Below are 15,502 nucleotides of genomic sequence, written 5' to 3'. Positions count from 1 at the left end.
ACCAGCGCTGTGTTCAGACAGTGACTGGTTAATAATCACAAAGTAAACATCAAGTCTGAGAACATCAAACTATTACAGACTGAATGTTCTGTTGTCTGTGTAGGAAATATTTGCGTGTTTTTTGTTTTTGGTATTGAACTCTGATACACCCGCAGAGCTGTTGTTGGTCAGTATGTAACATAGCTGACAGAAAGCGAGAAAAAAAGAATACATGTGGTTGTTCACCAATGTTTTTCTGCATTATTTTCCCTCTGCTGTGGCGCACTGCACTAAATTAATGACACCGACATCTCCAGGTTTCATTTTGTTATTGGAGTTGTTCTATAGATGGATGGCAAGTGAAATAAAAGTCTTCTTGCCCTCCAGTGTTGTGCGCAGGCGTGAAATTTCTGAATGTAAACAACATGCAACGTGTCTATAGCGCTTCTGCACATTTATTGACTGTATTCATGCCAGGTTTGACAAGTAGATAAAGAGAAAAAAAGTTCATATTAGTGAATTAAAAATCTCTGAAGTGGTGTCTGACAAAACTCATGATACAAACTTTTGCTTCTGAAGTTCTACTCAAACGCTAACACCCATTGATGCCACTTCTCTTCCTCTTGTGCTAAGAAAGATAATTAACCTTGCAGTACGCAGATAGGCTCATCCGGAGGGCATTTATCTTGCTCCTTAACGACACCCAGGTTATCTCAATGCCTGCCCGCATTATCACACTCTTTTCTGAAAGGCTGGTTATGCTGTAGGAGCCGAGAACGTGGCTACGCAATAGTGTCAAACTGAGGCTAAACAGCTTTGTTTTTATGACTGTCTTTGAGATTTATATAACTGGAATTTTACAGTGTTCTTTTGTACTTGGGGACATCTATCCATTATGTGGCTTTTATTTAAAGATACCCACACATCCCTGTCTTGAAGTATAAAAATAGCAGCAACTACTGTTCCGACATCAATTTGTTAGAAGAGTAACATTTTTCTTAGAAGCAAATCGTAGCAATTGTCTGCATACAATGTTGCGAATGAGTTCATGTTAGTATTTGACCCTCATCCGGCAGAACGTTCATGGAGTCAGACACTGATGTTGGACAAGAAGGCTGATAATACACACCCATTCAGCAATTTATTGATGAAATCCCCATTTTGTTTCAGGAACTTCATCACTTAGTGAAGAAAATTATAGAAGTACACATAGATGGATGTTTGAAAGACTTTATTTCCTTAAATGATTATCTGTCAGATTTTCCTCTGACGGATAATAAAAACATGACATTTGAAAATAGAATATTACATCACACCAAAAAAATAATTAATACAGAAATGCAGCCTTAATGAAAAGTATGCTTAATATCTAATTAAAGGTTGTCAATTTTCGAAAGGATAATTAATTGAATATGGCAGCAATAATAACACAAATAATAACATTACTTGATCTTAGTCAATGTTGTGCCCTATGCACAGAAATAAAGATGCCAGATTCTTGAAACTGAAATTGAGACTGCAGGTATGACCTACTTTCTGATTAATCTGATTAAAAATTATCAGACTACTAAATTCACACTCAGAACATTGAAATCTATTCCCCAAGGGTTGAGCAGATACTTGGATACACACTTTACACATCCCATCCTGATGCTTTGTAGCACAGCTTTGCTCCCAATAGACAGGCACTATTCAAACTGTTGATGAAAAAGAATGACCAAAAAAAGACACAAATTCTTTGAAGGCAAGACAGAAAATTATCTGTTTCATTTTGTCTCATCGGGAAATGCATAACAAGTGTTTTTCCATGCAGCAGCATTTATTGTAAAGTGGGAAACTGTGTGTCAGGAACCTAACTTCTGAACATTTCATTTAAAATACAACATACACCAAGAGCTTTTTTTCTCTCTCTCTCTTTTTTAAAAATGAAAAAGATGTCAGTGAGTAGGAGTTCAGCATTATGCCCAGGTACGCTGCACACACAGAGGTACCAGGGTAAATATAGCGTCTCTCTGATTTCAAAACAATGGCAAAGAAATAATTATTAAACAAACAAGCAACAATGTATTTTTCAAACTTGCATTAGTGTGGGAGGTATGAGCTGGAGGATGGCCGTGCTGCATAATTAGAAGAAAAAACAAAGCAGCCCATCGGGATGCGTTTAGAAGCAGACCTCTCCAACAACCCCTCTTTGTTTTAATGCACTGAATTATGTGCTCTCTGGAGCACAGAAATAGAAATCAATTAAACTCTACATACCTCATCCAACTAAACAACTTAGAACCAGCGGGTTTTTATTTTTTTTATTCCAGAATAACTCATCTAATTAGAAGTTTTTGCAGAAGACTGCATCGTCGTACAACAATTAGGAAAGAAAAGTTTCAGCATTTTTCACAGTCTTCCCCCACCAAGCAGCAGCTCTAGCTTACTCATCCCAACAACACGCTAACAAAAGCTGATTCGATTTTCCTACTTATGTTTGGATTTAGGAAGCTGCTACAGAGGGAAACATCTGCAACCAAAGCAACATTAGGCCAGAACGCTGCTGCTGCTGGCAACGGCCAAACAGCTACAACAGGACGAAGCGGCTCCGTATCGTACTGGATGCACCGTGGACAGACGTTGACTCGTGACAAACTGAAAGCGAAATAAGCCAACATCGTCTGGTGATTGGACTGATGTGTTTCAAACACATATATTTTAGTTTTTGAAGAAAACAGTGGGTTCTGCTTCAGGAAACACTGGGTGGCATAGAAGATTAAGACGAACTCACCAGAATAGGTTAAAATCCCAGTTCATAGCTTTTCTCTATGAAGCAGTCATTCATATCCGTTGAAGTATTTTTATTTTTTTTTGTCATGTTTTGACCACAAAACGCTATGTATTTATTAACGGGATGGTATTATGTAAAATCATCATTTTGGAGATTAACGTCACTTTATAATGTTATTCCCTCATCAAAAACATACCTGGAGTGTCGCTGTGATTATTTTATATTTGGGAAATCCTTTAATCTCTGAGCTGCGATTTCCAATCTCCCACCTCACAGAGCAGCCATTAGCAAACGCCTCCTGGATCCTGCTGAGCTTATTATACAAACTATTCCTCAGTGAAACGCTGGTAAAAGTGTTGCTAAAGGGTTAATAGAGGAGCAATGCAGTCATGACTTCCTGAAGGCGGAGTTTCGGAAAGTGCAAGAGTTTCTTAAAGAGACAGAGATCCAATTTCAAGGCGCTAAATTACAATCGAATTTCTTTTAGGTCATATTTTATATTTATGGCATTTTAATAATAATTGAAGGTAACAGTTAATTATTTGTGTTACAAAATGGTACAGTATGTGAGGAAAATACATAATACTGCCCCTTTAAATTAGGGCCAGGTTATGAAAAATTAAGTTTTGAACATTTCACCATTCACTGGTCAAACCATCATCTTTAAATGTTACAAATTGGTACAACTGAACCTACCAATGGCTGTTCAGCTAATTATGCTGACCTGTCACACAGATACCCCCTGAAGTCCAAAGAAGAAATAAAAAAAAAATAAAGTAGATTTTTTTTTTTATCAGCTTGGTCCATAGATTTTCAGGTGAAGTTACAGGAAACTTCTTGCCAAGATCCGCACTCCAGTCCCGCAGGTTTCTCTCCTCCGCCAGCTTGTAATCCAAATAATCTCGCGGCTTTTGTCAGCGGGTATCAAAGTGCATTAAAGGGATGCAGACCTCCTGATACTGATCTCAGTCTGTCCACTACAAACTACAGCTCCCTTCCTCCCTCTCTCCTCTCCTCTTCCCTTCTCTCCCTCCCATCGCACTCACACTTCCCCCGCAGCCTCTCTCTGTTTTCTTGGACTGCAGCAGAAAAATCCGCTGCATCGCACAAGAACAGAAAGCAGAGATCTGGCTGCGATGTCTGCTCCCTCTGTATCGGTGTAAGTGAGGAGGAAATCCGGGAACGGAGCTGTTGGACTCATCGGGCTCGCTGCGATGCTTTCTGGTTCCCCTGGAAATTGTAAGTAAAAACGCTTCATCTTTTTAAAATCATTATTATTAATAATATCCGCATCTGTGAACTCATCTCGTCCGCTGCATAGTTTTTATTTCCCTCAAAACTGTATTTTTTTTTGTTACATATTTCTTATCCATAAACATATCCATCTGCATGTAGCCTCTCATAATTTGAAGCTAACTTGGAATTTGAACGCGGCTGTAAAATTAGGAGGTATAGTGGTTTGGGATGATTGACGGGAAAGTTGGTTAGAACTTTTCTCGCTCGTGCTTTCGTGTCTCCCCCCCCCCCCCCACACAGTGTTTATTATTATGTGCCACGCATTTCACCTGTCGGTTATCGAACCCGTCAAAGAACCCGTCAAAGTTTTGACGAATATGCGGCTGAAGGTGGGGGGGTTCATGTTCGGTGTTGAATTAGGGGTAAAAAATAAATACATAAGTAACGCAGAACCGGTCCACGCACGACCTTCTCCATCCTGTACAGTAATCACTGCAGGAAATCAGTTCCGTATGGTCGTAGTGTGGCGTCCTCGGCGGATTGATTCGCAGGAAAGCAGGACAGCATACCCAGAAATCTAATTATGGGACGCGCGCGACTCCCGCCGCCGTGATTGATGCTGCTTCGTGTAAGTGATGTGTTCCGCTCGCGCCCCGTGGCGCCGCTCTGCGAAGCCCGCAGTGGAAACGCTGGAAGTGGAACAAAAGAGGTTGGGTTGGAGTGGGGGGGAGGAAAGTGACAGATGAGTTCAGCATTAAGCCTCCACCAAACTTCTCTGTCAGCTGGCCAGGTGTGTGTTTCCAGGTAGGTTTTGTTGTTGTTGTTGTTGTTGTTAACCATTTGAACAGGTGTTTGTCCAGTAATGAATTTTATGTTTGCTCAGGGAGAGCAGTATGAGTGTCCAGTCCACCCTCTGTGTTGTGGCAGTTTAATATCGGAGGAAAGCAAAAGGGTGCAGTGGCAAAGAGAAAAAAGCATCAAGAACGTTTGAACCTTTCTGTGTTTTGTCGCATTGTAACGTCAAACTTCGTTGTGTCTTACTGGGATTTTATGTGACAGGTCGCCAAAAGGTTGTGCATAACTGTGAAGTTTACGAGTAAAACCTGAAAATTGTGCAATTGTAGTTAATACTCCAACATCAGATGAAGAACGTTTCTAGGATTAAAAGACTAATGTCTAAAGAAACTCATCCATACATTTATCTTTAGTTACTGCAACAGAGGCTGGGTTTTCATTACAAATATTTACAAAAACCAGGAAGATAGAGTATAGAGTATCTCATCCCAGTTATAAAGCTTCTGGCTTCCTGTAGCTCAGAGAAGAGACTTTAAAATACTTCTACTAGTTAATAAATCACCAAACGACTTAGCACAGTAATACATTAAAGACCTGCTGTTGTATCAGTCTTCCAGACCTCTCAGGTCTTCTGGTTCTGGTCTTTTGTACAACCAGAACCAAACATGGAGAAGCAGCTTTCAGCATCTATGCACCACAAATCTGGAACAAACTTCCAGAAAACTGAAATTGCCAAAACACTTAAATCAAGGCTAAAACCCCAGTGTATGATAAGCCTGGCGGGCCACCAGGCTTTAGTTGACCCCCCACCAGGCTAAACGTTATTTATTTATTTAAATACATCAGTAACAGTGACAGCAAAGATGGGTTTAGCTAGGTTTATGTATAATAAAACATTCTATCTCTTTAAAAAAGCATTTGATTATACATACAAAACCAACAGGAAGACTAGTTTTATTTAGTGCACTGCAATATTTTCTTTATTCTTGTTGTTTTATTTCTCACATTTTCTGTTGGTTTTTAGCCTTTTTTTTCAACACAAAAAACACAGTGGAGTGACTTCGTTAGCAAAACTGGGCTTAGCTAGTTTTCTGGAGGAAACCTTGTATATTGCTTCCTTCTTAATTGGTTAATGTACTTTGTTTCTATGAGGTAAGGCACTTTTAATTGCCTTGTTGCTGAAATGTTCTATACAAATAAATTTGATGTAGCCAGTTCTTTATAGAACCGTTACAGGAACTCCAGGATATTTGAAATATACTGCTTTCTCACTCAAACAGGATGAATTTTTCAATAATTTTTTAAGCACTCCCACAGATTACCAACTGAATTTAGGTCTACACTTTGACTGGGTCATTCTAAAAATAAATAAATAAATAAATAAATAATATCTTAATGATGCCGTTTGTTCTCAATCTTCTCTACTAAACCTCTGAGGCCAGAAACAAAACAGTTTTACGCTGACAGTAAATTATACACAAGTGGACTCTCTTTACTAATTGCATGACTTCTGGAGAAAATTGGTTGCACTGGATTTTAATCAGGAGCACCGTAGTATCTGGGTGAATACAAAAATGCAACCGACTCTTCTCATTATTTTGTAAACCATTTTAAACACTGCGTGTCACTTCCACTTCAGAATTATGCGCTGCTTCATGTTGGTCTGAAATCTCTACTGTTGTTCCGTTTTTGCCTTTTGAATGAATGGATGAGCAATTTAAGCAAATGGTTGTGTGTTACTTTTATTTGCATTCATCCTCATTTACCTCAAAGTAAAAATATCACAGTTCATTTGAAATAAGACAAAACTAACTTGCATGTTACTTTTCAGCAAGATATAGGATTTTGTTTTAAGGCAATAATTATCAAATATTAGTAGGGAGGTTTTTTTTGTTTTACATCGGAAAACCATTTTGTTTTCTATGTTTTCTAACTTGTTTTGAGAAGGTTATTTTTTGCAGTGTATAAGACACAGGAAGAGATTTTGGTTATAAAATAAGTTTTCTATTTTTTTATCTCTAGGAGACAAAAGAAAATCTTGATTTTCTAAATCATGATTAAATTAAACTATTATTTTAACTCAGAGCAACAGAAGTACAAGCAAAACCTGCGAAGTTTGAGTCAAGAAAAATGAAAATAGAAGTGAAACATTCACACAGAAACCCCAGAGCAGCTGGACATTCTCCTGTAGTGTGTAAACCCTCACAGCCACTATGACATTCATGCAATCAAGCAGCTCACTGTGTGTGTGTGCGCGCGCGGACGTGTGTGTGTGTGTGTGTGTGTGTGTGTGTGTGTGTGAGCATAGACAGGGGCGATCCCACACTAAGCATTGGGTTGTTTAGCAGCTCTCTGCGTCAGAGCAGCTGTTAATATATGAAATGTTGCGCTGCTGCCCTTCATTTGTACTCAGTGGATCTCTGGACCTGGAAGGCATGAAGCCCGTGGTTAACGTAGTGTGCGTTCATCGCTTTTAATCTAAACTGCTGCGCCGCTGGCACTCTGCTTCTCTTAAGGATGTTTGAGTATCAGATGCTCTGGGAGATTTCCAACACGATAAGCGTTCAGAGTGCTTCAAAACCTGAAAATGTTCAACTCACGTTGTTTTGATTTCATCTAAAGAATCAACCTGCGTTCACATCAGACGTCCTGAGGTGTACGTTAATCAGTAGTTTTCTTTCAAATCCAGGGAGAACAACTCACTTTCCAAAGAGCGTAGCAAAATGAGGATGTTGTATGAGATAATTTAGTTGTAATGTTGGTTCCACATGCTTTGTGTCTTTATTTTGTTGATATGTTTTGCTTTTTCATGTGCAGAAGTCTTTTTGAAATCCCACACTATGATTTTTTTTTTAACCTTCATCATCCCTAATTTTATTATTTTCTTCTCTAATGAATGGGCAGCTGTACCTCTCTGCCCATGTGTTATGTTGTTTGTTTTTGTCCTTTTGTGTTATTTGGATGGGCTACACTGAAAAAAATTTCATTATGGCAGATTTTTCATCCACTGTATTTTACAGCTCATGAATAAAATTGACAAAATTGTTTGAGATTAGTCAAATAAAAAAAAATGCAAACACCCATTACCTGTCCACCAAGCTGGATTCTACATGTAGATCTTTCACTCTGCTGTTTGTACGCTCATTTTCAAAATCAGCTTCACCTGCTAATGTCAAGAAAGTGAGAATGTAAAGATTTGCTCCTACAGGCAGTTGTAAACTCAGTCTGCATTTAAAAAAAGTCTTACTGTTGTGTTACTTTAGAGCAAGTTGTGTAGCATCTGCAGAGCTGGTTGTGTAGCTTTATTCACATGATGTGCATGAGTAGATGTTCACCGCAGCCATCTGGGAGGACCCGATCCGAGAAAGCCTGCAGGTCTCTGTACATGCAACTGCACTTATATATTTTCATCTAATGTAGCACGACCATGTGGAGGATTTCATCTGGGTTAAAATGACATATATAAAATCACAAGTTTCTTTTGATTGAGATAATTTGTTTGCTTAAACCAGAAAAAAAGGAATAATGTAATACGGATTAAAAGATTAATCGGTTGTCCAATTAACTGGTTGATCTTTGCTCAATAATTGGCACCAGAAACACAGAAATATACTAATATCATCAAAATGGTGCAACTTCAGAGAGCGCATTGCTGTTATGATGAAATAAATTGTGCTGAGAGACTACTGTACCAAGCATGGCGGTGGCAGTGTCATGGTGTGGACCCGTTCAATAAATGAGAACATCATTTATTTCTGTTCATTAGGAAGATTTTCCACTTACAGTTAACGGAAAATTTAAAATAAGAATATTACATCAGTAAAAAAAAAAAAAAAAAAAAAAAAAAAAAAAAAAAAAAAAAAAAAAAAAAAAAACTTTTTAAAAACATAAATGTGCCGGTATAAAACGGAAAAGTTTTATATCGGCTTTATGGTTGTGATTTTCTAAAGATACTTAGACTCTGACAAAAGAGACTCATTGGTTTGTAATTTATTGATTATGACTATAAATGAACATGGCTGGAGTGAAGAGGCAGAACAACTTCCTTTAAAATGTTCAACTTTACCTTCAACCAACACAATTAGGTGTTATTTTGGGCCCACTGACTTTAAAGCAAGACTTTTATAAAAAAATTATATTTTTCACATATTTGTTAAAATTATTACTATGTTGTGACAGTAAACAATTAATCTGTGAAAAAACTGAACTACTTCCCAGAAATACACCGCTTAGTCAGAAACAACCAATCAGAGCCGGGAGGAGGGTCTTATCGCTGTCAATCACTCTTGTTTTCTGCTATGCTACAGATAATTCTGCACACTGGAGCCTGCCAAGAATGCTAAGAACAGTTAATGTGACGGCTAAAAAGTAGGTTTCCACTAACCATTAGCACATTGAGCACTGTGTACACAAGGTTGATTGACAGCACCAAGACCCTCCTCCTGGCTCTGATTGGTTGTTTTTGACCTGGAGTGTTGCATTTCTTAAAATGGCAATAGGAGGAGGAGAAGTTTGATTTTTTTTTTTTTTTTTACAGATTATCTGTAAAAAGTCTGTCATGACATAGTCACAGTTTGAACAAATTGGTAATATATATATATATATATATATATATATATTAGAAAAAGATACATACTGCGTAAGAGCTGAATAATTGGCAATTAAGCTTTTTAAGCACAACATTGATTTCTGCACATGACTATAAAACATATATACTCATGGGGCAAAGGAAAAAGAAGAAAAAAGTGGATTCATAAATTTAACATTGGCTTCTCGATAATCTAGATTTCAGAATAACGAACCCAAATCGATGCACCAGGCGACTCTGTGAGTGTATATGTTGCTGCATTTGCTGCATTTCTCTGTGTTATGGAAGTGATTTATGAATGTACATCCAGATAGTGTCAGCAGGCCACGACTGCTGGAAAATCGTTTCTCCGCAGCATATAGACTGCTGATTCAAGAGAGTTCTGCTGATTGCTAAAATCCCATCAGAAGGGGGTTATTATAAGGTTAGCATTCGCTCATAATAACCCCAATCACAACAACACGACGGGTTGTAAAGGGAATTGCCATCACAATGAAGTGAAGTGGCCATAAACAATATTAGCTTGACTTTTTATGGGAAAAGACCAAGGAGTTTGGAGGAGTGGGGTTGCTTCTCACAGGAAAGTGCTGCTTAAGTTGGCATAAAAAAAAAAAAGAAGAAATAAATATAAAAAAGATTGGAGACTTGGTCTGCACTTGCAGCTGTATCTCAAAATGCAGTGAAAGACTTGAAAATGTCATCATTAGCAGGCATTTCCATAAGAAGAANACAGGATGAATTTTTCAATAATTTTTTAAGCACTCCCACAGATTACCAACTGAATTTAGGTCTACACTTTGACTGGGTCATTCTAAAAATAAATAAATAAATAAATAAATAATATCTTAATGATGCCGTTTGTTCTCAATCTTCTCTACTAAACCTCTGAGGCCAGAAACAAAACAGTTTTACGCTGACAGTAAATTATACACAAGTGGACTCTCTTTACTAATTGCATGACTTCTGGAGAAAATTGGTTGCACTGGATTTTAATCAGGAGCACCGTAGTATCTGGGTGAATACAAAAATGCAACCGACTCTTCTCATTATTTTGTAAACCATTTTAAACACTGCGTGTCACTTCCACTTCAGAATTATGCGCTGCTTCATGTTGGTCTGAAATCTCTACTGTTGTTCCGTTTTTGCCTTTTGAATGAATGGATGAGCAATTTAAGCAAATGGTTGTGTGTTACTTTTATTTGCATTCATCCTCATTTACCTCAAAGTAAAAATATCACAGTTCATTTGAAATAAGACAAAACTAACTTGCATGTTACTTTTCAGCAAGATATAGGATTTTGTTTTAAGGCAATAATTATCAAATATTAGTAGGGAGGTTTTTTTTGTTTTACATCGGAAAACCATTTTGTTTTCTATGTTTTCTAACTTGTTTTGAGAAGGTTATTTTTTGCAGTGTATAAGACACAGGAAGAGATTTTGGTTATAAAATAAGTTTTCTATTTTTTTATCTCTAGGAGACAAAAGAAAATCTTGATTTTCTAAATCATGATTAAATTAAACTATTATTTTAACTCAGAGCAACAGAAGTACAAGCAAAACCTGCGAAGTTTGAGTCAAGAAAAATGAAAATAGAAGTGAAACATTCACACAGAAACCCCAGAGCAGCTGGACATTCTCCTGTAGTGTGTAAACCCTCACAGCCACTATGACATTCATGCAATCAAGCAGCTCACTGTGTGTGTGTGCGCGCGCGGACGTGTGTGTGTGTGTGTGTGTGTGTGTGTGTGTGTGTGAGCATAGACAGGGGCGATCCCACACTAAGCATTGGGTTGTTTAGCAGCTCTCTGCGTCAGAGCAGCTGTTAATATATGAAATGTTGCGCTGCTGCCCTTCATTTGTACTCAGTGGATCTCTGGACCTGGAAGGCATGAAGCCCGTGGTTAACGTAGTGTGCGTTCATCGCTTTTAATCTAAACTGCTGCGCCGCTGGCACTCTGCTTCTCTTAAGGATGTTTGAGTATCAGATGCTCTGGGAGATTTCCAACACGATAAGCGTTCAGAGTGCTTCAAAACCTGAAAATGTTCAACTCACGTTGTTTTGATTTCATCTAAAGAATCAACCTGCGTTCACATCAGACGTCCTGAGGTGTACGTTAATCAGTAGTTTTCTTTCAAATCCAGGGAGAACAACTCACTTTCCAAAGAGCGTAGCAAAATGAGGATGTTGTATGAGATAATTTAGTTGTAATGTTGGTTCCACATGCTTTGTGTCTTTATTTTGTTGATATGTTTTGCTTTTTCATGTGCAGAAGTCTTTTTGAAATCCCACACTATGATTTTTTTTTTAACCTTCATCATCCCTAATTTTATTATTTTCTTCTCTAATGAATGGGCAGCTGTACCTCTCTGCCCATGTGTTATGTTGTTTGTTTTTGTCCTTTTGTGTTATTTGGATGGGCTACACTGAAAAAAATTTCATTATGGCAGATTTTTCATCCACTGTATTTTACAGCTCATGAATAAAATTGACAAAATTGTTTGAGATTAGTCAAATAAAAAAAAATGCAAACACCCATTACCTGTCCACCAAGCTGGATTCTACATGTAGATCTTTCACTCTGCTGTTTGTACGCTCATTTTCAAAATCAGCTTCACCTGCTAATGTCAAGAAAGTGAGAATGTAAAGATTTGCTCCTACAGGCAGTTGTAAACTCAGTCTGCATTTAAAAAAAGTCTTACTGTTGTGTTACTTTAGAGCAAGTTGTGTAGCATCTGCAGAGCTGGTTGTGTAGCTTTATTCACATGATGTGCATGAGTAGATGTTCACCGCAGCCATCTGGGAGGACCCGATCCGAGAAAGCCTGCAGGTCTCTGTACATGCAACTGCACTTATATATTTTCATCTAATGTAGCACGACCATGTGGAGGATTTCATCTGGGTTAAAATGACATATATAAAATCACAAGTTTCTTTTGATTGAGATAATTTGTTTGCTTAAACCAGAAAAAAAGGAATAATGTAATACGGATTAAAAGATTAATCGGTTGTCCAATTAACTGGTTGATCTTTGCTCAATAATTGGCACCAGAAACACAGAAATATACTAATATCATCAAAATGGTGCAACTTCAGAGAGCGCATTGCTGTTATGATGAAATAAATTGTGCTGAGAGACTACTGTACCAAGCATGGCGGTGGCAGTGTCATGGTGTGGACCCGTTCAATAAATGAGAACATCATTTATTTCTGTTCATTAGGAAGATTTTCCACTTACAGTTAACGGAAAATTTAAAATAAGAATATTACATCAGTAAAAAAAAAAAAAAAAAAAAAAAAAAAAAAAAAAAAAAAAAAAAAAAAAAAAAACTTTTTAAAAACATAAATGTGCCGGTATAAAACGGAAAAGTTTTATATCGGCTTTATGGTTGTGATTTTCTAAAGATACTTAGACTCTGACAAAAGAGACTCATTGGTTTGTAATTTATTGATTATGACTATAAATGAACATGGCTGGAGTGAAGAGGCAGAACAACTTCCTTTAAAATGTTCAACTTTACCTTCAACCAACACAATTAGGTGTTATTTTGGGCCCACTGACTTTAAAGCAAGACTTTTATAAAAAAATTATATTTTTCACATATTTGTTAAAATTATTACTATGTTGTGACAGTAAACAATTAATCTGTGAAAAAACTGAACTACTTCCCAGAAATACACCGCTTAGTCAGAAACAACCAATCAGAGCCGGGAGGAGGGTCTTATCGCTGTCAATCACTCTTGTTTTCTGCTATGCTACAGATAATTCTGCACACTGGAGCCTGCCAAGAATGCTAAGAACAGTTAATGTGACGGCTAAAAAGTAGGTTTCCACTAACCATTAGCACATTGAGCACTGTGTACACAAGGTTGATTGACAGCACCAAGACCCTCCTCCTGGCTCTGATTGGTTGTTTTTGACCTGGAGTGTTGCATTTCTTAAAATGGCAATAGGAGGAGGAGAAGTTTGATTTTTTTTTTTTTTTTTACAGATTATCTGTAAAAAGTCTGTCATGACATAGTCACAGTTTGAACAAATTGGTAATATATATATATATATATATATATATATATATATATATATATATATATATATATATATATATATATATATATATATTAGCAAAAGTTACATACTGCGTAAGTGCTGAATAATTGGCAATTAAGCTTTTTAAGCACAACATTGATTTCTGCACATGACTATAAAACATATATACTCATGGGGCAAAGGAAAAAGAAGAAAAAAGTGGATTCATAAATTTAACATTGGCTTCTCGATAATCTAGATTTCAGAATAACGAACCCAAATCGATGCACCAGGCGACTCTGTGAGTGTATATGTTGCTGCATTTGCTGCATTTCTCTGTGTTATGGAAGTGATTTATGAATGTACATCCAGATAGTGTCAGCAGGCCACGACTGCTGGAAAATCGTTTCTCCGCAGCATATAGACTGCTGATTCAAGAGAGTTCTGCTGATTGCTAAAATCCCATCAGAAGGGGGTTATTATAAGGTTAGCATTCGCTCATAATAACCCCAATCACAACAACACGACGGGTTGTAAAGGGAATTGCCATCACAATGAAGTGAAGTGGCCATAAACAATATTAGCTTGACTTTTTATGGGAAAAGACCAAGGAGTTTGGAGGAGTGGGGTTGCTTCTCACAGGAAAGTGCTGCTTAAGTTGGCATAAAAAAAAAGAAGAAATAAATATAAAAAAGATTGGAGACTTGGTCTGCACTTGCAGCTGTATCTCAAAATGCAGTGAAAGACTTGAAAATGTCATCATTAGCAGGCATTTCCATAAGAAGAAGAAGAATGTCTAGCCGATCGTGAATAGTGAAATGTCAAGAGAAGAGGTGAATCTTTCATATTCTGAGCCTCTATCAAGACTCACACTTTGAAACTCTTGGCACAGTTGGATAAGAATGTCAAAAGACGAGCAAAGGGGAGGAAAAAAAACTGAAAAAGAAAGAGAGACTGCGAGACTGACAGTCGCAGAGAAGGGATAGGATGGGGGGAATTATATACAGACCTGGCTGCCTGTTATGCACCATTAAGCATTTTCGCTTCATCATTAAAAGTTTTCTTAGAACTGCAGAGCAGCAAGTTGATTTCCTATTTTCTTCGTGGCCATATGCTGCAGAAACTCGTAAAGCATATCGTGATGCACGTCTCGGAGACAATCCTTTGATTAGAGACCTGAAGCGTTCAGGTGAAAGAACCGCGCTGGTCAATATGAGTTTACATAAGATTGCAGACAGGAGAATATGTATGTGACTTGAATAATAAAAAAATTCAATCATCCTTTGTCATGGTTTTTGGAATGTTCCGAACCCACATGCAGCAGACACTCAGGAGAAAACTGAAGATTGAGGGTTTTATTCAAAAACAAAAAAAGTGATTCGAGCTGGAGGAACAGCTGACAGGTCAGAAATGCCGGGGCTGGGTTTGGGGTTCAAAGAACGCCTGCTCAGGGGAAGCAAGGGAGAGGAGAGCCGACTCGGTGCTGCGTGCGGCGAAGGACCTTCCAGGGCGAGGAGATCCAGATCCCTGGCAGCGGGCTCGACTGAGTCCGGATTATGCCCGGGTCCAGGGCTCGATCAAACCTGAGACAAGGAGACGAGAGGTTAGAACGGGAACGTTCTAACGGGAATGTATTATCACACAAGGCTTTCAGATGGCTCTTAGTTACCACAAGGGTCAACACTCTGGCGTTGAAGTGTTGGCTGGAGGCTCCTCTTATAGTCCTGGAACTGATCAGATGATCTGCAGGTGTGTGCAGACACACCCGCAAGGTGGAGCGTCAGGAGAGGGACTGAGGGAACCCCCTGGTGGCAAGCTGGCGGCAGCACGGTGACAGAAGGCGACAACATCCTTCTTATAGAATGCTTATTCTACCTTTTTTTAAAAGAAAAGTTAAGTAGAATAAACAGAACTGAGAGAAAATGACCAAATTTAATCATATAATCAGCATTTAAATAAAACTTTAGTTGATAGACCGTTCACCTCCATTTGCAGATGCAATTCTTAAATCTCACATGATAAAACTATGGAAATGCCTCTGATTTTTGTCACCTGTTTGCAGGTTGGTGTGTGTTAAACCTGAGTCCATCCTTCAAATGCATGCCG

The 15,502-nt window shown here is 38.0% G+C and overlaps 1 protein-coding gene across 3 annotated transcripts in view; it reads left to right on the top strand.

The window, feature by feature from the left end:
* Positions 1–3,599: 3,599 nt before the first annotated feature.
* LOC106952275 (synaptic vesicle glycoprotein 2C-like) overlaps positions 3,600–15,502 on the top strand; it is a 48,067-nt gene continuing 36,164 nt past the window's right edge. Inside the window, exon 1 of one of the 3 annotated variants that reach the window (XM_015040290.1) lies at positions 3,600–3,991. The gene's annotated coding sequence lies outside the window, so the exon portion shown is untranslated. Of the gene's footprint in view, positions 3,992–4,571; positions 4,793–15,502 lie in introns of those variants that run through there. The other 2 variants (XM_015040292.1, XM_015040291.1) reach the window with 2 other exon arrangements.

The sequence above is a fragment of the Poecilia latipinna genome, unplaced genomic scaffold, assembly GCF_001443285.1.
Source record: "Poecilia latipinna isolate Pla-1442-1.1 unplaced genomic scaffold, P_latipinna-1.0 Scaffold503, whole genome shotgun sequence".
Classification (NCBI taxonomy): domain Eukaryota; kingdom Metazoa; phylum Chordata; class Actinopteri; order Cyprinodontiformes; family Poeciliidae; genus Poecilia; species Poecilia latipinna.
Note: the sequence above shows the minus strand (reverse complement) of the source record. Positions and strands in the feature narration are given on the sequence as shown.